Source organism: Pseudopodoces humilis, chromosome 12 (assembly GCF_049639895.1).
Source record: "Pseudopodoces humilis isolate 2021_Gansu_Grassland_sample_001 chromosome 12, ASM4963989v1, whole genome shotgun sequence".
Taxonomy (NCBI): Eukaryota; Metazoa; Chordata; class Aves; order Passeriformes; family Paridae; genus Pseudopodoces; species Pseudopodoces humilis.
Genome location: NC_142211.1, coordinates 19,498,609 through 19,522,344, shown reverse-complemented (window position 1 = coordinate 19,522,344; position 23,736 = coordinate 19,498,609). Strand labels below are relative to the sequence as shown.

Below are 23,736 nucleotides of genomic sequence, written 5' to 3'. Positions count from 1 at the left end.
ACTGATGAAGAGGAGCAGGAACAAGTGACACGAGCTGAAGAAGCTCCACCTTACAACCAACTGCCAGCTATGCTCTGTTCACTGATGGTTCCTGTCGCATTGTAGGGATGAACCGGAAGTGGAAAGCAGCCGTATGGAGCCCCACACGACAGGTCTCAGAGGCCACTGAAGGAGAAGGTGGATCAAGCCAACTTGCTGAACTCAAAGCTGTTCAACTGGCCCTGGATATTGCTGAAAGAGAGAAGTGGCCAAAACTCTACACTGATTCATGGATGGTAGCCAATGCTCTGTGGGGATGGCTGGAAAGGTGGAAAAGGGCCAACTGGCAACGCAGAAGAAAGCCAATCTGGGCTGCTGATGAGTGGAAAGACATCACCACCAGGGTAGAGAAACTGTCTGTGAGGGTCCGTCATGTACATGCCCATGTCCCCAAGAGTAGGGCTAATGAAGAGCACCGAAACAATGAGCAGGTGGATCAGGCTGCAAAGATAGAGGTGTCAAAGACAGACTTAGATTGGCAACACAAGGGAGAGTTGTTCCTAGCTCGATGGGCCCATGATGCCTCAGGCCATCAGGGTAGAGATGCCACCTATAAGTGGGCACGAGACCGAGGGGTGGTTCTAACCATAGACAGTATCTCCCAGGTTATCCATGACTGTGAGACGTGTGCCATGATCAAGCAGGCCAAGCGGTTGAAGCCCCTCTGGTATGGTGGGCGTTGGTCCAAATATAGGTATGGGGAAGCCTGGCAGATTGACTACATCACGCTGCCCCAAACCCGCCAAGGCAAGCGCTACGTGCTCATGATGGTAGAAGCCACCACTGGATGGTTGGAAACCTACCTTGTGCCTCATGCTACAGCCCAGAACACCATCCTGGGACTTGAAAAGCAGGTCCTTTGGAGGCATGGCACCCCTGAGAGGATTGAGTCAGACAATGGGACTCATTTCAAGAATAACCTTATAAACACCTGGGCTAGGGAACATGGCATTGAGTGGGTGTACCATATCCCCTACCATGTACCTGCTGCTGGGAAAGTGGAGAGGTACAATGGACTGTTAAAGACTACCTTGAAAGCGTTGGGTGGGGGATTTTTCAAAAATTGGGAGCAGCATCTAGCAAAGGCCACCTGGATAGTTAATACCCGAGGTTCCACCAACCGAGCAGGCCCAGCCCAATCCAAGCCCCTGCATATAGTAGACGGAGACAAAGTCCCAGCGGTACATCTCAGAGGTTTGTTAGGAAAGACAGTTTGGATCAATTCTACTTCGAGTGCAGACAAACCCATTCGTGGGGTTGTTTTTGCTCAGGGACCGGGTTGCACATGGTGGATAATGCGGAAAGATGGAACAACACAATGTGTACCTCAGGGAGATCTGATGGTTGGGTGAAGATCATGAATGAATGCCCTTGTCTGTATATAATGTATGTGTTGTAGAGTTAAAATATATATATATTAATTTTGATAATAAGTTGACGATATGGGGATAAGGGGTGGAATGTCCTGGGGTGACTTTATGATACTGGTATCCACAATCGTCTGGTTTATGTTATATATTAAGTTCTGCACCTTTAAGACTGTCTTTGAGAGCAAGAGAGGGGGAAGAAGAAGCGCGCAGTTTGTGTTAAAGAAAAACATCACTCCCACACATCTCGCTCCTGGACTGTGGTGTCTGCAGCACAGACAGACAGCGGGACAGAGCTTCTCTCTGGCTTTTAGTTAGTTCTAGCTAGCTGAGGCAGAGGAGTTCCCTGGACCTTTGTTTTTTTTCCTTTTCTTGGATCTGTGCAAACCTGCTCTGGACTGAACACCCAGCCAAACCCCGGGAGCTCACGCCTTTGGCCCACCAGGGCCTGGGCCTCGGCACTTTCCAGCGCCGAAAGGACTGATAAGGAACCTGAGCGAGCCGAGCTACACCACATGGAAAGGACTTTTCTTCCTAGACTTGCCATCCCATCGAACAGCAAGAGGTTTTATTATTTAATATTATTCAATTTCTGTTAAATAAACAGCTTTTTCCACTTCTCTCCAATAATTTTTTTTTTTTTTTTTTTTTCCCGGATCAGTTGGGGGGGAGGGGGCATTTCCCTGAGGAAATCCCCATTTGGAGTTTTCCTCCCTAATTTGCCCTAAACTAGGACAATTATTGTCTATCTCCATGGCCTTACTAAGAGAACTTTCAGCCTCATTAGGGCATCTCCTCATTCTCCTTCTATCTGAGGCTTGACTCTTTCATTACTGACTTTGGTGTCTTCATGTTGTCTTTCTATGTGTCATTACTCCTTTTCTCTCCCTGGAAGAGAGGATTAAGGTCTGCAGGTCTCATCTGTGTAGTGAAAGGGTTAATATCTCACTCAGGCCTGGAGATGGCCGTGGGCAGTGGCTGAAGCAGTTACGGTGCTGAATTCCAGGCCGATCTGGGCCCCTCCCTTGTCGAGATGAAAAACTGGGAATAGGACCACCATGCTTTGAGATGATTTATTGCTCAAGTATCTAGATAAAATCTAAGTCTGAAGGTGTGAGATTTAGAGGAGCAACAAGTCAGCCATAGCTCAAGGTAGTCATGGGTTTCTTCTTCACACAGCAATATATAACCTTTTGGTCCAATAAACAATAGACACAAAACTTATTTTTACTTATTAACCTATCACCTTTGCTTGATTTTGCTGCACTGTGTCTGTCTTTCAGCCAATAAGCTACAGGTCACATACCCATACACAGATCTCTATTATAGCTTCTAGATCCCTAGCTTACTCTGTAAATCACATTATTACAGCTCAAACCTCAAACTATTTTACCTAATATAATTTCTTACTTACTTAAGACATATTCTTATAACTATAGAGACATAAGTTTATAATTTCTCTACCCAATGTCTGTGTACCTTTATCATTACATTAACCCAAGCTCTTTCCAAGGCTGCAGATTGAACCCTTCAGAATCTGTGGAAGTTTCTATTTTTCCATTTCCCACACTCCCTCTGCCCGGAAGGTTCTGGGAAGGGGGGGACTCGGCCTGTGGCCCAGCAAACCCCGACTCGGCGTGGCCTGGAGAGTGGGGGGTGCTTAGTGTTGGTAAGATGTTAAAAGCTGTGGCCTGACCCAACCCAGGAGCCGCTGGGCTCCGGCCAGCCCCTGCCCCACCCCAGGCCACACAGGCTGTGGGGGAGCAGGACCAGCCCCACCAGAGTTCAGTTAGCTTTTGAAGCCAGAAGCAAAAAGAGAGCTTTCTCGGGCTTGTCTGTTTTTAAAATGTGGATCTCACAGAGGCAGATCTAATTTCTAAATGGTTCCAAATGTTGTCGGTTCTCAGAACTAGCCAGCTCTTGTTTTTTTCCAGGCACAGAGGAAGCTCTCAGCAGCTTTTCTCAGAAAAATCATTTCTGTGGGTGGTTTCTTCCTTCTTACTAAATATCATTTAATACAAAACCAGCACATTGCACCCCTCACCTCTGTGAATACACATTTTAAAAATTATTATCAAAATTACATTCAACATACAATTTTTACCTAGAACAATAAAACTATTAAATTAACAGAAGGGAAAAAAATGTATTAACCTCCACCCTTAGATATTTCACCATAATTATTATATAAACTTTCCACTATCATTCTATATTAATTTATGAGTTAATTCATGCTTTGCTTTTTATTTCTCCTAAATAATATTTATCTTACAGCTTTTATTAATTGCCAGCATTCTCCACCAAAAGATGTGGCGGTTTCAGATTGAAACTGGGCAGAAACACTAATTTAGTGGAGTGGTTTTGTTAGCGTTCAGGAACACCTAATCACGGAATGATTATATGAAGGTGCTTTATTAAAGAGCTCTGGGTATCAAGGGTACACATACCCAAATCTGACCTGTCTTGGTTTCAAGCTGAACATATTTTATATTTTATCATTATATAACTTACATATTAATTATTAAACTTACATTGTTTTATTGTATAAATTGATTCCATCCAAGCATGGATTTCTCATGATTCCACTCAAAACCCTGATATAGTTTCTCATGATTCTTTAAACAATAATTATATCTAATCACGTCTAACAATTATATTATTTATCATATACTGACTACACAGGTGCAGTTTCACATGATGTTAGCAAGCACAAGGCCTAACATTTCCCAGGGCCTACCTTTAACATTTTTCCCAGGGCTTGCCAAGCCTAACTTGTTTCTAACTCCCCAAATTTTCTATGATTTTAAAATCTTTTGCTACCATTCCCCCCTTTGAAAGCATTTTCACTTCACTACAAGGGCAGATGTTTTCACTTGATACAGTCCTTTGTTTCTGAGTTTATACTTGATGTTCTTCGAATCCTTGATTGATGTAAACATTGTCCTGGATGCTGTCATGGACTGGATAACCAGAAGATGGTGGGTGTGGATCTCATGTCAGTGCCTTTAGTATTTTCTTGTTCCAGGACATTTTCTTCTGTATTTCTCCCTTTAAGATGCTGTAAACTAACCAAATTTCTAAGAATACAATTAGTAAGATTATCACACTCTCAATGATAGATTTAATCCATGAACTCACATTCCACCCTAACCCTTTGAAGATTTTGCCTAACCAGCTTGTAGTCAAATCTTTTTGTTCTTCCTATGCTTCATGCTCTATTTGTTTCAACTGATTGATGTCATATTCTACATTTGCAGTTACTTTTGGGATGTGGACGCAGCAGTGATCAATCTGTCCCTTTAAAAACCCACACACTCCATGCTCTTTCAGGAGTACCAAATCTAAGGCAAATCGATTTTGTAATGTCATTTTTGTGGTGGCTTGTAATTGTACACTTAGTTCTTTAAATCCTTCCCGGGTGACTCTTGCCAGTCTATCTACCTGACCTGTAAGTTTGTACAACATTTCTCTATTCTGATTATTTGCTATAGGACCGAGCAAAGACTCTAGGGCCCACCCAAATTTCACTCTACTAGAGGGTTCTTGCCAAGTGTCATCATGATTCCATTCCTATCCTAATCCTTCTTAGCTGTGCCTGTGTTTAGCCACTGGGTTGTTTTTCAAGCAGATCTCACATTTTGGCATGTCACAGTCCGCAACTGCAGGATCATGTCCAGGGAAGCTACAGTTACTGAGAATCAGCATGGGACAGGAACGAGACGGGCCCCTGTTCATGAAATCATTTATTCAGCACAGGAACAAACTCATTCAGAGACAGAGAGCCCTGAACAAAGGCAGGGTGATGGGTTTTGAAGGACAGAACTCTCGAGGGTCTCCACCTTTGAAGGTGGAGTTTAGGGTCAGGGACCACTAGAAACACAACAAGGGAGAAACCCCCAGGGACTCAAACCCAATCAGAACTCCTGGGCCACCCTTCACAAGGGGTTTGGGGTGGGACAACTTCATCCAGGGCTCACATGCCCATCCCCCAAAGCAGGAGGTCAAAATTCACACTAGCTTGCTAGCTTGGCTTACAGCCATGCCCCTCACGTTAAGAATGCTTATCTGAAACTAAATCTTTGATTCCCTGAGGCACCTCACAACATTGACATTACTGATTTTGCCATTGTTAGCATCCGTACCGAGATTAATTTTTGCTTTAGCAATTTTACCAATGCCTCTGCATACCAATGACATTTGTTATGTTTAATTTGCAGAACTTCTCTCATCAAGGAGGGTAACACTATTTGTCCTTGTGTAGTTACATGCCACCCTTCTGAATTCTTTTGTGCGTTTAGCAAACGTCCCCATTTCTTGTCTTCTACAGATTATTTCGGTTTTGGAGGCAAATTGAACTGAGATACATTAACTTTTAAAGGTATCAATGCCATTGTTGTTTGCACTTCTCAAGCAACCTGTCAAGCTGTCCAGTCTGCCTTTTGATTCCCCTCACAAATTTTGAAATTTCCTGATTGGTGTGCTTTACAATGTATAACTGCTACTTGGTCAGGTTTTTGTACTGCTTTTATTAATTGCAAGACTGCATCTTGATGTTTAATGTGCATGCCTTGAGAAGACAGTAGTCTTCTTTCTTTCCACAATGTCCCATGTACATGCACCACTCCAAAAGCATATTTTGAATCAGTCCATATATTTACTTTCGTCCCTTCACTCAACTCTAACACTCTGGATAGGGCAACCAGTTCTGCTCGTTGGGCAGATGTGTTTGCTGACAAGGCCTTTGCCTCTACCACTGCACCTATTGTTGTTACCACATATCCAGTGTATCTGGTCCCGTTCTCCACAAAACTACTTCCATCTGTAAACAGCTCCCAGCCTGGCTGTTCCAGTGGGATGTCTTTCAGATCTGCTCTAGCTGAACAGGTGTGTTCTATCACTTTCACACAATCATGCTCCAATAGGCCTTCTTCAACTGTTGTACCTAAAAACAAGGTTGGATTCAAAAGGTTAGTTGTTTTCAATGTTACATCATCCTGCTCCATTAGAACTACCTGTAATTTCATAATTTGACTTGGGGATAGCCGATGGCCCCCCCTTTTTTTCTAAAATAGCGGTTACCATATGTGGCACGTAGACATCTATGTGTCCACCCATCGTGAGTTTTCTAGCTTCTTGTATCAGCATCACAGTGGCTGCAACTGCCCACAGGCATGAAGGTCATCCGGCACTCACGTTGTCAAGTTGTTTGGAAAGATAGACCACTGGCCTTTTCCATCTTCCCAAACATTGGGTCAGTACTCTCAGTGCTAGGCATAGTCTTTCATGCACAAACAGGTGAAAATCCTTGGATAAAGCAGGTAATCCTAATGCCGGAGCAGTTGTCAATGCCTCCTTTAGTTTGAAGAAGGCCTCCTTCTATGGTTTACCCCAGGTAAACAGCTGCGTCTTCTGGGCTTCATACAGGGGTTTTGCAATTAGTCCATAGTCCATGATTCATAGGTGGCACCACCCTGTCATCCCAAGGAAGACTCGCAGCTCATGCAGGTTCTGGGGTTCTGGAATGGCACAAATAGCTTGAATACAATTAGTACCCAACTTTCGTTGCCCTTGTGAGATTTCACATGCCAGGTAAATCACAGTCTGCCAGGCAATTTGTGCTTTTTCTTTAGACATCTTATATCCACTCATTCCCAGACGATTTAAAATTTCAATTGTTACCTTTATGCAGGTTGTTTTCTCTTCTGTAGCTATCAGTATATCATCAACATACTGTAACAGCAGGTATTGTTTTCTCGATACTTGTCCATTCTCAGTCCAAATCTCCAGCTCCTTAGCCAGCTGGCTTCCAAATAGGGTTGGACTGTTCTTGTATCCTTGTGGAAGTCGTGTCCAGGTGAGCTGAGTTTTCCTTCCTATTTCTGGATTTTCCCACTCAAAGGCAAACAGTTTCCTACTTTCTTTGTCAAGGGGTATGCAGAAAAAGGCATCTTTTAAATCAGTTACAGTAAACCATTTATATTTCTCTTTCACGGATGTCAACAACGTGTCAGGATTAGCTACCACTGGGTAAATATCTTTAGTCATTCCATTTATTGCTCTCAAATCCTGTACTAGTCTGTACTCACCATTTGGTTTCTTCACTGGAAATATTGGTGTATCAAATTCTGATTCACATTCTTCTAGAATTTGGTACTTCAAAAATTTATCAATAATCTTTACTATTCCTTGCTGTGCTTCTGGCTTTACAGGATACTGTTTAACCTGTACAGCTTTTGCTCCTTCTTTTAATTCCACATGTACTGGTTGTGCCAACTTAGATTTTCCTGGTATGTCTGTTTCCCATACTGAGGGAATTACTGCATCCTCTACTTCCCGAGGGATAGTAGGGACTGGTTTTTCTTTTATCATTAAAATTTGTCCTGTTTTTGATTCTGGTATTTTCATTAAAAGTTCCCTGTTCTCAAAAGTTATTACTGCACCAAGTTTTGCTAATAAACCTCGTCCTAAAAGTGGAATTGGATGCTCAGGCATATATAAAAATTCATGTGTTAAAACTTTGTTTCCAAAACACAAGTCCAGGGGTTGCCGGAATGGCCGATTCTCCTCCTTCCCTGTGGCTCCAACTATTGTTGCTGGTTTGTCTCCTGTTTGCCCTTTTAGATCATTTAGCACAGAATATGTAGCCCCCGTATCCACCAGAAATTTTACTTCTTTATTTCCAAATTGTATAGTTACTAAAGGTTCTTGTATTGGCTTTTGTTCTGATTCTAGTCAGCTGCTGTACTCCCCCAGCACCATTACTTTTGAAGCGTCTTGATTATGATTGAACTGATTGCCCTGGTTAAACTGATTCGGGCATTCATTTTTCCAGTGCCCCTCTTCTCTACAATAAACACATTGATTTAACCCTAATCTTTGCAAAACCGATCCCCTCATCCTCTGCCAAGTCTGCCCCTCCCCAGCCCACGACCACCTCTGCTGTGTCCTCTGAAACCTGGATTCTCTCTTCCTTGTATCACTGCCAAAAGATTTTGCTGCTGCTTTTTACTAGTTTCCTTTTCCCTGTTATTGTATACATTCCAAGCCACTTCAAGTAATTTATTCAAATTCCTTAATTCCTCTCCTAACTTCTGCCATTTTCTCCTAATATCATCCTGTGACTGCCTAAGAAAAATGAGAGCAAGCTGAACTTTTGCTTGTTCTGTTTCTAATTGAAGATCTGTATACTTTCTTGCTGCCTCTTTAAGCCTTTCCAAAAATGCAGTAGGGGATTCTTTCTTTACCTGTCTTATAAAATTTAGACCAATTCATAGTCTTAAGCATAGCATTCTGAACTCCCATCTGGACCCACTCTTGTTATCTCTTCAACCTCCATATGTGTCCAAAATTGGGACCCCACCCTGGATCCTCGGTCGGAAAGTTCTCATCTAAAGTCCCTGTCACCAACCCAGTTCTGAGATCTTCTCTCACTTTCTCCTTGGCTGCTCTAAGCACCATCTCTTTCTCAGTAGAGTCCATTAAATTATCCAATATTACTTGTATATCATCCCATTATGAGTTTTCATAATAATTTTTACCACCCCTGCTACTTTTCAGGATTTTCTCTATAAGTTCTGGCTGATTGTTTCCAAATTATCAAGTCTGTGGGGGAAAAAGGAACTTTCACAAACACCGGTCCTTCCACTCCTACCCCTTGTCTCAAGGGGGCAATCACAGTCTGCCTTTGTTCACCCAAATCTTTTCCCATTCTACACAGAACCGGAGCAAGCTTTGACTGAGTCCTGTAGCGACATGCCTCAGGGAAGACAAAGAGTTACATTGTCCCACCTCAAACCCCTTGTGATGGGTGGCCCAGGAGTTCTGATTGGGTTTGAGTCCCTGGGGGTTTCTCCCTTGTTGTGTTTCTAGTGGTCCCTGACCCTGAACTCCACCCTCAAGGGTGGAGACCCTCGGGAGTTCTGTCCCTCAAAAACCCCTGCCCTGCCTTTGTTCGGGGCTCTTTGTTCTGGATCTGAGTTTGTTCCCACGCTGAATAAATGGTTTCATGAACCGGGAGCCCATCTCGTTGGTGTTCCATGCTGGTCCCCAGAACCCTGCTGCTTCCCTGGACGAGATCCTGAGGTTGCGAACTGCAACAGAGTCCGATGGGATACCAGTGTTGCTGATTTATTATCATCACCCCCACTATTGCTATCTTCCTCCTGGGAAAAATGAAGTTCACTCCTGTAAAATTTTAAAAAGGTTTAATAAACACAATAAGAGACATAAAATAAAGCAAAGAGTTACGGCTGGGTGCCTTGGTGCGCTGCCAAGAGCACACCTGGTATCTTGGGAATACCCTTTTTATCCCATCCTGCTGTGAGGGTTTAATGCATATTCAAAGCATGTCCCCTCCCTGGTTACGCCTTCTTAGAACATGCTCTGTATGGTTTTTTATTTCTGCTGGTCAGCATTTTTTTTGCTGGTCATCATTATTCTAGCTGGTCAGCATTATTGTGAGTTTGGTTTCCTTTCTTCTGCAAATGGTCAGTGTTGATAACAGTCTGGGCCCCTCATCCTTCCTTCGAGGGTAGCTGGGCTTCATATCTTTCCCTCGCTGCCAACGGCCTGGTCCTGGCTTCTGATAACAGTTTGTTCTCCATTTCCTGCTGCTGATAACAGCCTGGTTTCCACTGTCCTTCTGTTGGAAACAGCTTGGTCCTCCCATTGTCCTGCCTGTTGGAGTTATCTTGCCTTGTCCGGATGAAACATATCCTTACCATTCAGAATTCCTATCTAAGCCTATAACTTGCTAAGAGAGAGAAGAATACAGCAAAAGCATATAGCATATAACATTTATCATAATACTTGCGAAAAGCCAATATTTACAACATGAATTCACAACACTCCCCAGCATTTTTCACATTTCCTTGTATCACAGTTCTATTTTGATCATCTCCCGGAGAAGAAGGGTCAGGTGAAGGCGGTAGAGGAGGATAAAGAGGGAAAAGTGAAGTAGGATTAGGCGAAATAGGGTTAGGTGAAATAGGATTGGGTGAAGTGGGGGCAGATGAAACAGAGTCTGGTTCTTTTGGTTCTGCTAGAGCCACTTGTAAATCAACATTCATATCTTTCCCTCAACGCAAACTTTCTTTTAATGCCAGGTGCTCTAAACAACTTTTTCTTTTTACACAAACCTCACATTTATCACTCACACATGCTTTAACTGCCATCAGTCCACACTCAGTCTGCCATTCTGGTTTGTCTCATAAATAGAAAAACAAATCAACGTACGGAACTTCATCCCACTTTCCCTCTCGCTTACAGAACAACATCCACTGTAAAATGGTGTTATACTGCAAAGATCCATTTCTCAGCCACTTTTCCCCACTGTCCAGGTCATATCCTGGCCACCATGTATTACAATATTCAATCAACTTTATATAAATCTTGCCCAAAGTTACCCTGTTTCCAATGTGCTAATAAGCACCCCAAAGGTGAAGTACGTGGTATAGGGGCATTGCCACCTAAAATCCCTTTAAGTTTCTCTGTGTTACAGTTACTATACACCACACACCACTGATGCCGAACCTGCAACACTTTCGCAGTTGTCTGACAGACGGCGCCTAGGCAATACCAGGAATTCCTCCAGCCCAACCGTGCGAAGCTTTCACTGAGTCTTATTGGCAGGCACCAGACCAGACTGAAAAGCACCTTACCTCTCAGAGGGACATTGTGAGCAGCAGTGATGCTCGGGAGCCCAAGAATCCCTCAGTGCCGGCTGGAGAGTGATCAGGTTGCAAACTCGCTCAGAAGCACTCACAGGGTCTCATCTGGGTTGCCAAAATGTTAGTGTTTGAGAACACACATAATCACAGATTGATTATATGCAGGTGCTTTATTGAAGTGCGTGGGAACTAGGGATATCAGCAACCCAAATCTAGCTCCATCGTCTTTGTCCAAAGTGCACATATTTATACAATTTCAGCTGTAGCAGTAATCACTAGAGCAACCATATCAATATTGCTTCATTAATATTGCTTCATTAACTGTATCAATATTGCTTCATGAGAGTTAGCTCATCCTTGTACGAACATGTACAAATCTTATCTCTGGGTGGGTATCTTGGAGACCCCAAGTACCAGTTCCCGTTACTGTAAACATTTTAGCTTGCTAGACCATCCCTAATACCAGACATTCTTGCAGCCTACTTCTACATGATTTTCAGAAACATTTTCAGAAACATTTAACCCCATAGTAACACTGTCACATGTGCTTTTATAGCAAAAAGATTCACAATGAAATTACCTTATTAAAATTGTGGAAAAAAAAAAAGCAAACGGGTAATATATGGTTAACTTAACTTTGTCTTCTTATACAGTGAAGTTTTCCTAGCTAACTATTTTTTAAACCATTAATATCTTCTGTAGATAACATTAATGAGAAGGTCATTTTATCAGTAGCTGTAAATAATTCACTATTTTAACATTAGGTTTTAAAACTAATTATTGCAAGGTAACTTTTTAATTCTGTTTGTATTTACTCTAAACATTTCTAAAGAGGGTTTTTTTTGCATTTTCCAAGGGGTCACACTAATTTCTCCAGTAAAACTGCAAAACTTTTAGCATTCAGGAACACCTAATCATGGAATGATTATATGAAGGTGCTTTATTAAGAGCTCTGGGTGTCAGGGGTACACATACCCAAATCTGACTCACCTTGGTTTTGAGCAGAACATGTTTTTATACTCTATAATTATATAACTTACATATTAATTATTAAACTTACATTGTTCTATTGTATGCATTGATTTTACCCAAGCATGGATTTCTCGTGATCCCCTCAAACCCCTAACATAGTTTCTCATGATTCTTTAAACAATAATTATATCTAATCACATCTAACAATTATATTATTTATCATATATTGACTACACAGGTGCAGTTTCACATGATGTTAGCAAGTACAAGGTCTAACATTTCCCAGGGCCTACCTTTAATATTTTTCCCAGGGCTTGTCAAGCCTAACTTTCTTTCTAACGCCCCAAATTTTCTATGATTTTAAAATCTTTTACTATCAAAACCACAAGAACTCATAATTACTTAAAAACACAAAATTAACTTTAAAAAGGTATATAAAGACATTCTAAGAAAACAATGAATCATGACTTTTTAACAAACTGGGTACTTTATCAATTTTTATATATGTTTTATCAGCATTTCTGTTAAAGAAGGTAGATCTTGCGATGTTATATTCACATAGGCAACTTTAAATCTCTCCAGTAACTCCTGTTAAAAATCACAGTTGACTAAAACCACAACATTAACTTTAACAAATGTTTTTCAATGCATCTTTTAGACATTCTGATAACGGACGAAGCTGGTCGGCCGCTTTCCGGCAGGTGCCGGGGAGACCGTGCCGCGCTGAGGGGAGCCGAGCCGTGCAGGGCTTGGGAAGAGGCAAGAGAGCTCTGATGAGCTGGGGGAGCCTCCCAGCCCGGGGGACCAATACAGTTCTGTGGCATTTTCATCCAGCAAACACTAACAACATAACTTTTTTAGCTGCGTCGGCATTTTGCTTTCTGTCAGATTGTGGGCAGTGTTTCTCCTCATTCTGTGTTGGAGCATTGGCAAGGCTATAAACTGTTCTTCTGCTGTGAAAATCTCCACCCTTTAAAGCTTTCTGTCCCACTTCACAGCAATGAACTGATTTTAAACTTCTTCCAGAAAATTGTATTGATTTAAAATTTGATTGGTCTCTTCCTGGATCCGGTGACCCTGCATCTTGCAAATCTGTCCCTTCTCCCAGGATAATATGTTTTCCTCGCTGTTCTCCCCCCCTCCTTGCCACAATACAAGCAGCCAGAGGTGGTGCTGTAGCTGGAGGTCTCAAGTCTCGGGGGTTACAAAATGACTTCAGTAGCAATATACGGAAGTGATTGCACATGCATAGTGAAGGACTACAGGCAAAGCAGGTCTCTGCCAGGCGGCAACTGGGCGAGCGCAGTAGAGCTGCAGGGAACCTGCACACTGTTCAAACTGCGCTTGTTTGGGGAGGTTGCATTCCTGCACGGAGGCTTGCTTGTAACAGTGAGAGTGAAACAGAGAAATTAAGAATTAGGAATCATTCATAAAAATTGCCTTGCGTAAAAGAAGGGGCTACAAAATCCGTGTGAAATGCTGACTGCTCCCATCAGAGCAGGAAGAGAATAAAGACTGCAGGATGAGATAAGGAGCTAGAATACGTAAACAGGATGCAAGCATAAATGCGCCATAGGATGAGGGGGTTCCTTGGATTTTTTTGGACCCCTAAGCCAGAAGAAATGGAAAGAGGGGGGTCAGAAGAACTGAAAGGAGCATGTGCAAGAAGACAAGGTAAAAAGTTCGGCTGAAGGAAAATTGCTAACTTCAGCCTCAAAGACCCCCAGAAGACCACCAGTGACCAACAGGGAGCAGTGCGCAGCTGCAAATAAGCGTGGAACTAATTTTAATACGAAGCGGGGACAGGCGGGGTTAGCAAATGAATATGTATTAGGCGTACTGTGTAATCCTACTTTGTAGAAAATGAAAAGGGGAGAAACAAGTCTCCGAGGTGTGCATGCCTTTGGAGGAGATATCCCTCAGGCACCTCAGTGCTGAATAAATTCATACCTACTCTTATAACTACTCTGCGAGTTATAGAGTTTTTCTATCCGCATATCACTGGAACCGTGAGGGAAGTGGGGGAAAGCAGGGGCGGAGTCTCTGGCTGTGTGGGGGCTGCCGATGCAGGGGAATGGGTCTGCCACGGTTTGTGCAAGTGGCGAAGGAGGGAGAGACGGGGTGGGAGCCCACGTGGCAGCGCCACGGAGGGGAGAGGGGGGTGACGCCCCCGCGGCAGTAGCGGGGAGTGGGGTAGTGGAGCCCAGCGTGGGCTTGGCGGGGGGAGCGGGTGTGACCGCCCCTGCAGCAGCTGGGAGGGGGGCAGGGGGCAGGCGCCCATGCGGGGTGTGGGGGGAGAGAGGGAGAGGCTGAGCTCCGTGTGGGGCGCAGGGGGAGAGGCGGAAAAGAGCGCCGCGCGGGACGCGGTGGCCAGGGCACATGCGCACTCGGGAACCACGCGAACAGGCGGGGGAAGAGCGGGGGAACTCGAGGAAGAAGGAAAAAAACCGGCGCAACTATGAACGTGGTCGGCGCCAACTTGGGGGAGGGTAAATCGAACTGAGGAGAAACCGGGTACAGGGGCGTGGGGAGGGGGTCTCGGGAAAGCTCCGGGGCCACGTGGCCATCACGGTCCCGGGGGTGGGAGAAAGTCGGGGGGTGGCAGGAAGACGGAGACACTCCTGTGTCATATAACAGTGTTCACCCTCTGGCTGGCTCTCAGTTGGGGTAAAGGGGTTAGGGGCACAGAGAGGGGAAGAGGAGGCGGGAGGGGGTTTTAACTAGGAACCCAAAACTTTCCCCAACTTATTTTAACAGCTTTTACAATCAGGTAAAACAAAGGGACGAACTTAGAAACTGAAGTATCTCCCTTAGCTAGTGCAAAATAAAGCTTTTTACCAACAGAATCCCAAAAGGAGTTTGAACTGATAGAGTCTAAAGTTGCATTCGGAAAATGCTTAAAAACCCAAGAGAGAAAGGCTCCCAAATCCTTCTTAGAAAACTTAGCACCATCTTGAATAAGGGTATCATAAACTTGGAAAAAAAAGGTCTCTCTGGAGCTTCTCTGTCGGGAATGTTGGTTTCCCATTCTCAGTCTTCCTCCCACCCCAAGCAATAAAAAGGAAAACAAAATTGAAAAGCCCTAAATTAATTTCACTTCCAATGTATCTTCAGGTGCTCGTTCTTTTGCTGGGTGAAAAGAAACTGCTTGGGTGAGTTGATTGCTCTCCAGCCAGTCCTCGGGGGTTTTCCTCACTCCCCAGGTGGTCCGCAGGGGTTCCTGGCTGGCCCCTAAGAGATTCTCTGCTAGAACACAGGGATATCTCGTTGGGGAACTGGCTTTCTCAAACACGGATTCCCTGCTGCTGCTGCTGCTGCCAGGAGACACCGTTCCAAGGGTCCTCCACCAGAGATCCCTGTTCGGGCACCAGTTATCACAGCTGGGGGGTCGGTGAATAGCACAGACCCCCCCCACCTCTCCCTAGCTGCAATTGTGAATTCGGCTCTAGCCTTTAACAAGGCTGTTTAAGTGAAAATCAGCTCGTCGTAACAAGGCAGGAAAAAGAGAGAGAGGGCTTTGTGTCTGATTTCTTGGAGGCTCTAAATCCAGCTCTTTGCCCCAAGAAATCTGCGAACTAATGCCAAGAGGCTTACAGAGAAGCTGACTTTTTATGCCCTTGTTATAAATTTGTATTGTGATATTGGCTTTCGCAGATGAATATTATATGTTAAATACTTTTTAGCTATGTATGTACTTTTTTCTTGCTAACAAGTCTTAAGCTTAAAAGAATTTCCTAGGTACAAGGCAAGGAAACCCCAGAGGGCAAGGACAGTGGGGCCCAAGCTCTTATCAAGAGAACAATAGAGGCCAAACTGTTATCAGCGGAAGATATGAAACCCAGCTGTCCTCAGGGGAAGGATGATGGCCCCGGACTGTTATCTGCCCTGACCATTTGCAAAAAGAAAGGAAACCAAACTCCAGAAAAATGCTGACCAGCAAGAATAATGATGACCAGCAAAAAATATATGCTGACCAGCAGAAAATAAAACTGTGAAGAGCATGATCCAAGAAGGCAAAACCAGGGAGGGGACATGCTTGAATATGCATTAACCCCTCAAAGCAAGGAGGGGATAAAAAGGGGATCCCTGGGATACCAGGTGTGCTCTTGGCAGCGCGCCAAGGCACCCGGCCGTTTTAACCCTTTGCTTTATTTCTTATGTCTCCTAATTGTCTTTTATTTATATTAAATTATTTTTATAATTTATTAAGTGAATCTCGTTTTTAAGACCCTGTAGGTCAGGGAAGTTCCAAGGACATAAGCAATGATAAACATAAAATTAACATGAAACGGGAAACCTGATGGAGACAGGTGGCTCCTAAAGGCTCTCTTCCCTCCAGGGAGGGATGGGTGTAATGTGGGCTGGCTCACTGTCCCCCACAGGTCATGGTCAGTGAAGTAGAATCCAGCTGGAGTCCTGAGTAAGTGGAATGCCCCAGGGATCAATACTGGATCCAGCCTTATTCAACTTGTTTATCAGTGACCTGGTTGAAGGTACAGAATGTACCCTGAGCAAGTTTGCTGATATGAAACTGGGGAGGGTGGCCAATGCACCTGAAGGCTCTGCTTCCATTCTGTGGGATCTTGATAGGCTGGAGAGTTGGGCAGAGAGAAACGTAATGAGGTTCAACAAGAGCAAGTGCAGGGTCCTGCACCTGGGGAGGAAAAACCACAAGTACCAGTACAGGTTGCGAGTTGACAGAGAGCAGCTCTGCGAAGAAGGACCTGGAAGTCTTGGTGGGTGACAAATTTACCATGAGCTGGCAGAGTGCCCTTGTGGTTAGGAAGGCCAATGGTATCCTGGGGATCTCTAGGAAGAGTGTGGCCAGCAGGTCGAGGGAGTTGATGCTGCTCTTATGCTAGGCCCTAGTGAAATCATATCTGCAGTACTGTGTCCAGTTCTGGGCTCCTCAGTACAGCAGAGACATGGAACTCTACTCTTATGAGGAAAGACTGAAGGAGCTGGGCTCGTTCAGCCTTCTTAAATATGTTATCCCAGAGGCACTACCACCTGTAGAATCTTGGAAGATAAGGGGGCTAATGTGCATGTCTCAAACATCAATAGCCAGGACTGGTGATCCTTCCTTCCTTCCTGTGCTGGTTTCACAGTATTTGATATTTAGTAAGAAGGAAGAAACCACACGCAGAAATTATTTTTCTGAGAAAAGCTGCTGAGAGCTTCCTCTGTGCCTGGAAAAAAACAATAGCTGGCTAGTTCTGAGATAGACAACTGACTGAACCATTTAGAAGTTAGATCCGCCTCTGTGAGATCCACATTTTAAAAACAGGCAAGCCCAGGAAAGCTCTCTCTTTACTTCCAGCCTCAAAAGATAACTGAGCTCTGGTGGGGCCTGCCCCACTCCCCCACTGCCTGCGCATCCTGGGAGGGGGCCAGGCCGGACCCCAGCGCCTCCAGGGCAGGGGACAGGAGGCTGGGGAGCCACATCCCCAGGTTGGGCCGGGCCACAGCTGCTAACATCTTGCTGACACTAAGCCCCGCCCCCCAGGGCGCGCTGAGCTGGGGTCTGTTGGGCCCCAGGCCAAGCAAGGCCCCCTGCTCCTCTCCACTCAGTGGCTGGCAGGCAGAGGGAGGAGCCCAGTGCATCCTGGAATCCATCACTGTGACTGCTGTAGCTATGCCCACAACCATCTCCAGGTCTGGGTGAGATATTAACCCTTTCACTACACAGATGAGATGAGACCTGCAGACCTTAATCCTCTCTCAAGGGAGAGAAAAAGAGTGACAACATGTAGAAAAAGAACATGAAAACACCAAGGTCAGTAAACAAGGAGTCAAGCCTCAGATAGAAGGACAATGAGGAGATGCCCTAATGGGGCTGAAAGCTCTTTTGGTAGGCCATGGAGATGGACTATGATACACTAAAATATCCCCTTTAATTCATGAGAAAGTATGGGGGGTGGAGTGTTCAAACTGTAGATGTGAGCAGAGGTATCCATGATGAAGCAAAATAGATACTGAAGAGACTATGATCCCATGAGAAGCTTGAACAGAGAGAAAAAGAGAGTGATGAAGACCCTTTGCCCCCAGGGAGAAAAGAAGAAGACATCTGTTCCCAGAGTTAAAGATGATCGCAGAGATAGATGAAGAGAACCTTTGTTTTTGAACAGCTCATCCTTAAAATAATACCCCATAATTTGACATGGCCCATAAATACAGCTGTAGGATGCCTGTGAAAATGAGAACTTCACGATTGCAGATTTTTTCCCAGGTAGCTGCTATTCATGGAAATGAAAGGCCACGAGAGAACTGTTTCTTGAGAAGTCTACATGGCAAGGCAAGAGAAAGCTCCTCTCCCTACAAGAACTGATGAAAGACTATTGTAAAGTTGGTAACTGAATTAAAACCCTGGGTTTTGTCTCTACATTGTGAGTTGGGAAAGAAATCAGGCAAGGGGAGGAAAAAGGTTCTGAAGGTTTTATTGTGATGCTTCTTATTTTTTTAGTCCTGATAATAATGTTTTCTTCATACCTTTTAAGTTTTAAGCCTGTTTTACCCTTCTCCTAATCCATATCTCACAGCAAGAAATGAGTAAGTGCACTGGTGATTTTAGCCAGTGCTAAACCCACCACATTATTTGGTGCGTTGGCTGGGAAATTCAAATTGGCGCATCTAAACCAACCTTCCTTCCTTCCTTCCTTCCTTCCTCCCTCCCTCCCTCCCTCCCTCCCTCCCTCCCTCATCTTTCTTCTCTACCTCTTTATCCAAAACCTACTGCTATGTGTTTACATAGTAGGTCAGGAACTAACATACCAATTCCCATGCTAAGTGTTTAATTTACTAATAAAACCATCCAAGCTTTTGAAGACCCTCTGGCTTTCATCATTCCTTTTGTCACTGTTGGACACAAAATGATTCACACAAACACAGCTCAAATGAAGTGTGATGAAAGAAGAAGAAGGTTTATTCTGTCCTTTCAGTATTTATAGATTTTCAACAATGACCAGGGATTGGTTAGTCAGGTGTTGAGGGTTAGGTGTTTTTTTTTTTGTTTGTTTGTTTGTTTTTGTTTGTTTTGTCGTTCTGGCCTGCCCGGGGAATTTTTACCCATTATGTGCTGGGACAACCTAACTACCGGTACTTAGGGGTGATTGACAACGGACAAAGAGTAGCCGGGCCCGGGGGGGGGGGGGGGGGGGGGGAAGGGGGCAGAAAAGGAGGGTGGGGACAGTTTTTTAGCTGGCTTTTCTCCGGCTTCGGGGAAGGACGTTGGTGTGCTGGGTGGCGGAGCTCCTGCGGTGGAGAGAAGGGATTTTCGCCATCACCCAGACGGAGCAGTTGCTTCTTCTCCTTCTCCCCTCTTGGTTGGTGGCCTCGCACCCCCTGCCCTGCCGGGACGTGTGGCAGCCACCGCCGCGGAGCTGCTGATACACCTCAGCCACCGGCCCAGGATCTCAGCTCGTCCCTGCTGTTCCAGCCGACTGTTCCTCGGAGCCCTGCAGGAGCACCGGGACTGACTGCCCGAGGGGTTTGTGAAAAACTAAACCTCTCCTCCATCCCATCTCAGCTGAGAGAGCTGTCCCGGGGTCCCTGGTTCTGTGTTCTTGTTATTGCTGTAGTTATTGTTTGTTTGTTTGCCTGGTTATACTAGTAAAGAACTGTTATTCCTATCCCCAGATCTCTGCCTGAAAGCCCCTTGATTTCAAATTTATAATAATTCGGAGGGAGGGGGTCTACATTCTTTCATCCCAAGGGAGGCTCCTGCTCTCCCTAGCAGACACCTGTCTTCTAGAACCAAGACAGATTTTGGCGCCCAACGTGGGGCTCGAGAGGAAAAGGGCAAAAAAGGAATAACAGTTCTTAAATAACCTAACTTTTGTGTGCTGGATTTAGAAACCTTGTTAGGTAGAACCATGTTGTTGAGCTTACCCAGGTTCGCGGGGCATGTGGTCACAGCTATATTTCTCCCATTTGCTGTACCTTACTTAAATATGGGTCCTATAACTAAGGCTACTGTGGCTATTATCCAGCTTGTTTTGTGGGTTGATAAGGTGAGGAATTCATGGATGTTTAACGTCCTCTGGACGGCGGGCTCATGGATTCAGAGCTGTCACACACTAACTGGATGGTTTTTGGGTTACTTTAATAATGGTACCTACTGGGAGAAAAAGACAGCTGGGGAAATTTTCTCCCAACCTTTCACCCAGTTCCTTGGGCCTACCCCGCCAGTTTTCGAAGGGTTAAAATCTTCTCTGAATGCTAATGACATCTTACAGTGGCTGGCGGTACTGATAGGCCTGTTCTACTTAGCCTTCAGAGACAAAGGGAAAGAGACAGGGGGTGCTGCCCCAGAGCCTGGCACAGCCCCGGAGACAGGGAGTGCTGCTCTAGAGCCTGGCACAGCCCCAGAGACAGGGGGTGCTGCCCCAGAGCCTGGCACAGCCCCAGAGACAGGGGGTGCTGCTCTAGAGCCTGGCACAGCCCCAGAGACAGGGGGTGCTGCTCTAGAGCCTGGCACAGCCCCGGAGACAGGGGGTGCTGCTCTAGAGCCTGCCCCTGCCCCACAGCCCACCTCAGAAATGAACCACCCAGAGTGGGTGGGGGTTCTGGTGAAGGAGATACGTGAGATGAGCCAGAAGATAGAGTGCATTTCCTCAGCTGCTGAGAAACCCTCCCCCTGCCTCGAAGAGGGAGAGTCTGATGGTGCAGCAGTGGAACCCACAGACGTTACAACCGTCCAGGTTCCAGCTGAACCACAAGGGCAGTCACAGCCAGCAGCTGTTGCCCCTGTGGAAACCAGGAAGTCTAAGATGAAATCACAGCACCCTGTTGATAAGGATAAGAAAGGAGGGCCCTCACAACCCACAGGGGAGCCAGAAGTTGAAATCATTACTGAGTCTCTGACATATGACAGTCTCCGTAAGTTACAAAAAGACATTGTGAGGCGGGGGCGTGAGCCTTATACAACCTGGTTACTTCGGGTCTGGGACCTTATGGGTACAGGCGTGCAGCTGGATGGTGGTGAGGCAAGGAATGTGGGACCCTTGACCCAGGACTCAGGTGTGAATCAGGTATTCGTCAGGGAGCAAGGGCCCCTTTCCCTCTGGAAGCGGCTTTTGATGAGTGTAAGAGAGAGGTTTGTCCACAGAGAGAGAATGGAAGAGCACTATCATAGAAGGGAATGGAAAACCATTGAGGAAGGGATCCAACAACTGAGAGAAGTGGCGATATTAGAGGTCCTTTTTGGGAGGGGTGGACAGCATGATAACGACCCCGACAAAGTCAGGTGCACTGGGCAGATGTTGTGGAGTCTGGCAAATCTAGGGCCACGTGACTACACCACCTATATTGCACTGATTAACGCTGATAACAGCCGAGAGACGGTGGGTTCTGTTGCCACCAGGCTTAGAAATTACGACAGTATGGTCCATGGCCCGCAGCAAGCTAAGATTTCCACTGTGATTAAGGAACTCAAAGAGGAGATGAGGGAAATGAGGGAAGAGATGAGGAAGAGCAGTTCCCATATGGCACCAGTGCGGGTCACAAGCCCAAAACTCCAAGCCCAGCGTCCCCCAGCTAGAGAGAGAGGGTACACCTCACGAACTGAGCTGTGGTTCTTTCTACGTGACCATGGAGAAGATATGGGAAAGTGGGATGGGAAACCCACTTCTGCCCTGGCAGCACGAGTGCGTCAACTCAGGCAGGGAACCAGTAACCAGAAAGGTTCCACTAAAGTGAAGGTAGCCTCAACCTCCCGTGACCAAACTGCCAGATATTACAGAAAAGAGGATGATCCCCTTGAAGGAACCTCTAGCATGTATGCCCAGGGAGGAGAGGATGACCAGTGCTAGAGGGGCCCTGCCTCTAGCCAGGAAGAGGCACGGGAAAACCGGGTCTTTTGGACGGTGTGGATCCGATGGCCTGGCACATCAGAGCCACAAAAATACGAAGCTTTAGTTGATACTGGTGCACAGTGTACCCTAATGCCATCAGGACATGTGGGGGCAGAACCTGTTTCCATTGCTGGGGTGACAGGGGGATCGCAGCAGTTGACTCTGTTGGAAGCCGAGGTGAGCCTGACTGGGAAGGAGTGGCAGAAACATCCCATTGTGACTGGCCCAGAGGCCCCGTGTATTCTGGGCATGGACTTCCTTCGAAATGGCTATTACAAAGACCCAAAGGGACTCAGGTGGGCTTTTGGAATAGCTGCTGTGGAGGCAGAGGACATTAAGCAATTGAACACCTTGCCTGGACTATCAGAGAACCCATCTGCAGTAGGACTCCTGAAAGTGGAAGAACAGCGAGTACCAATTGCCACCTCGACAGTGCACCGCCGGCAGTATAGGACAAATCGAGATGCTGTGATCCCCATCCATAAGATGATCCGAGAGCTGGAGAGCCAAGGGGTGGTCAGCAAAACCCACTCACCCTTCAACAGCCCCATCTGGCCTGTGCGCAAGTCTGACAGAGAATGGAGATTGACTGTGGACTATCGTGCATTGAATGAAGTGACTCCACCTCTGAGCGCTGCCGTGCCGGACATGCTGGAGCTCCAGTACGAGCTGGAGTCCAAGGCAGCGAAGTGGTATGCCACTATTGACATTGCTAATGCATTTTTCTCCATTCCCCTGGCAGCAGAATGCAGGCCTCAGTTTGCCTTCACCTGGAGGGGAGTGCAGTACACCTGGAACCGACTGCCCCAGGGGTGGAAGCACAGCCCCACCATCTGCCATGGACTGATCCAGGCTGCCCTGGAAAAGGGTGAGGCTCCAGAACATCTGCAGTACATTGATGACGTCATTGTGTGGGGGAACACAGCAGTGGAAGTATTTGAGAAAGGGGAAAAGATCATCCAGATTCTGCTAGAAGCCGGCTTTGCCATCAAGAAGAACAAAGTCAAAGGACCTGCTCGAGAGATCCAGTTCCTGGGAGTAAAATGGCAAGATGGACGGCGTCAGATTCCCGCTGAGGTCATCAATAAGATCACTGCAATGTCTCCACCCACCAGCAAGAAGGAAACGCAAGCTTTCCTAGGTGCCATAGGTTTTTGGAGGATGCACATTCCTGAGTACAGCCAGATCGTGAGCCCTCTCTACCTGGTTACCCGAAAAAAGAATGATTTCCACTGGGGCCCTGAACAACAACAAGCCTTTGCTCAGATCAAACAGGAGATCGCTCATGCAGTAGCTCTTGGCCCAGTCAGAACAGGACCAGACGTGAAGAACGTGCTCTACTCTGCAGCTGGGAACAATGGCTTGTCCTGGAGCCTTTGGCAGAAAGTGCCTGGGGAGACTCGAGGCCGACCACTGGGATTCTGGAGCCGAAGCTACAGAGGGTCCGAAGCCAACTACACTCCCACAGAGAAGGAAATCTTAGCTGCCTATGAAGGAGTTCAAGCCGCCTCAGAAGTGATTGGCACAGAAGCACAACTCCTCCTGGCACCCCGACTGCCAGTGCTGGGGTGGATGTTTAAAGGAAAGGTTCCTGCTACCCACCACGCCACCGATGCTACGTGGAGCAAGTGGATTGCCCTCATCACGCAGCGCGCCCGTATTGGAAACCCAAATCGCCCTGGGATTTTGGAGATAATTACAAACTGGCCAGAAGGTGAAAACTTTGGTCTCACTGATGAAGAGGAGCAGGAACAAGTGACATGGGCTGAAGAAGCTCCACCGTACAACCAACTGCCAGCAGGAGAAACATGCTACGCTCTGTTCACTGATGGTTCCTGT

At 45.9% G+C, this 23,736-nt stretch overlaps 1 protein-coding gene across 1 annotated transcript in view; it reads left to right on the top strand.

Annotated features, from left to right (window-relative positions):
* LOC148183472 (uncharacterized) overlaps positions 1–23,736 on the top strand; it is a 95,906-nt gene that overhangs the window by 52,315 nt on the left and 19,855 nt on the right. The gene's annotated exons all lie outside the window — the stretch shown is intronic.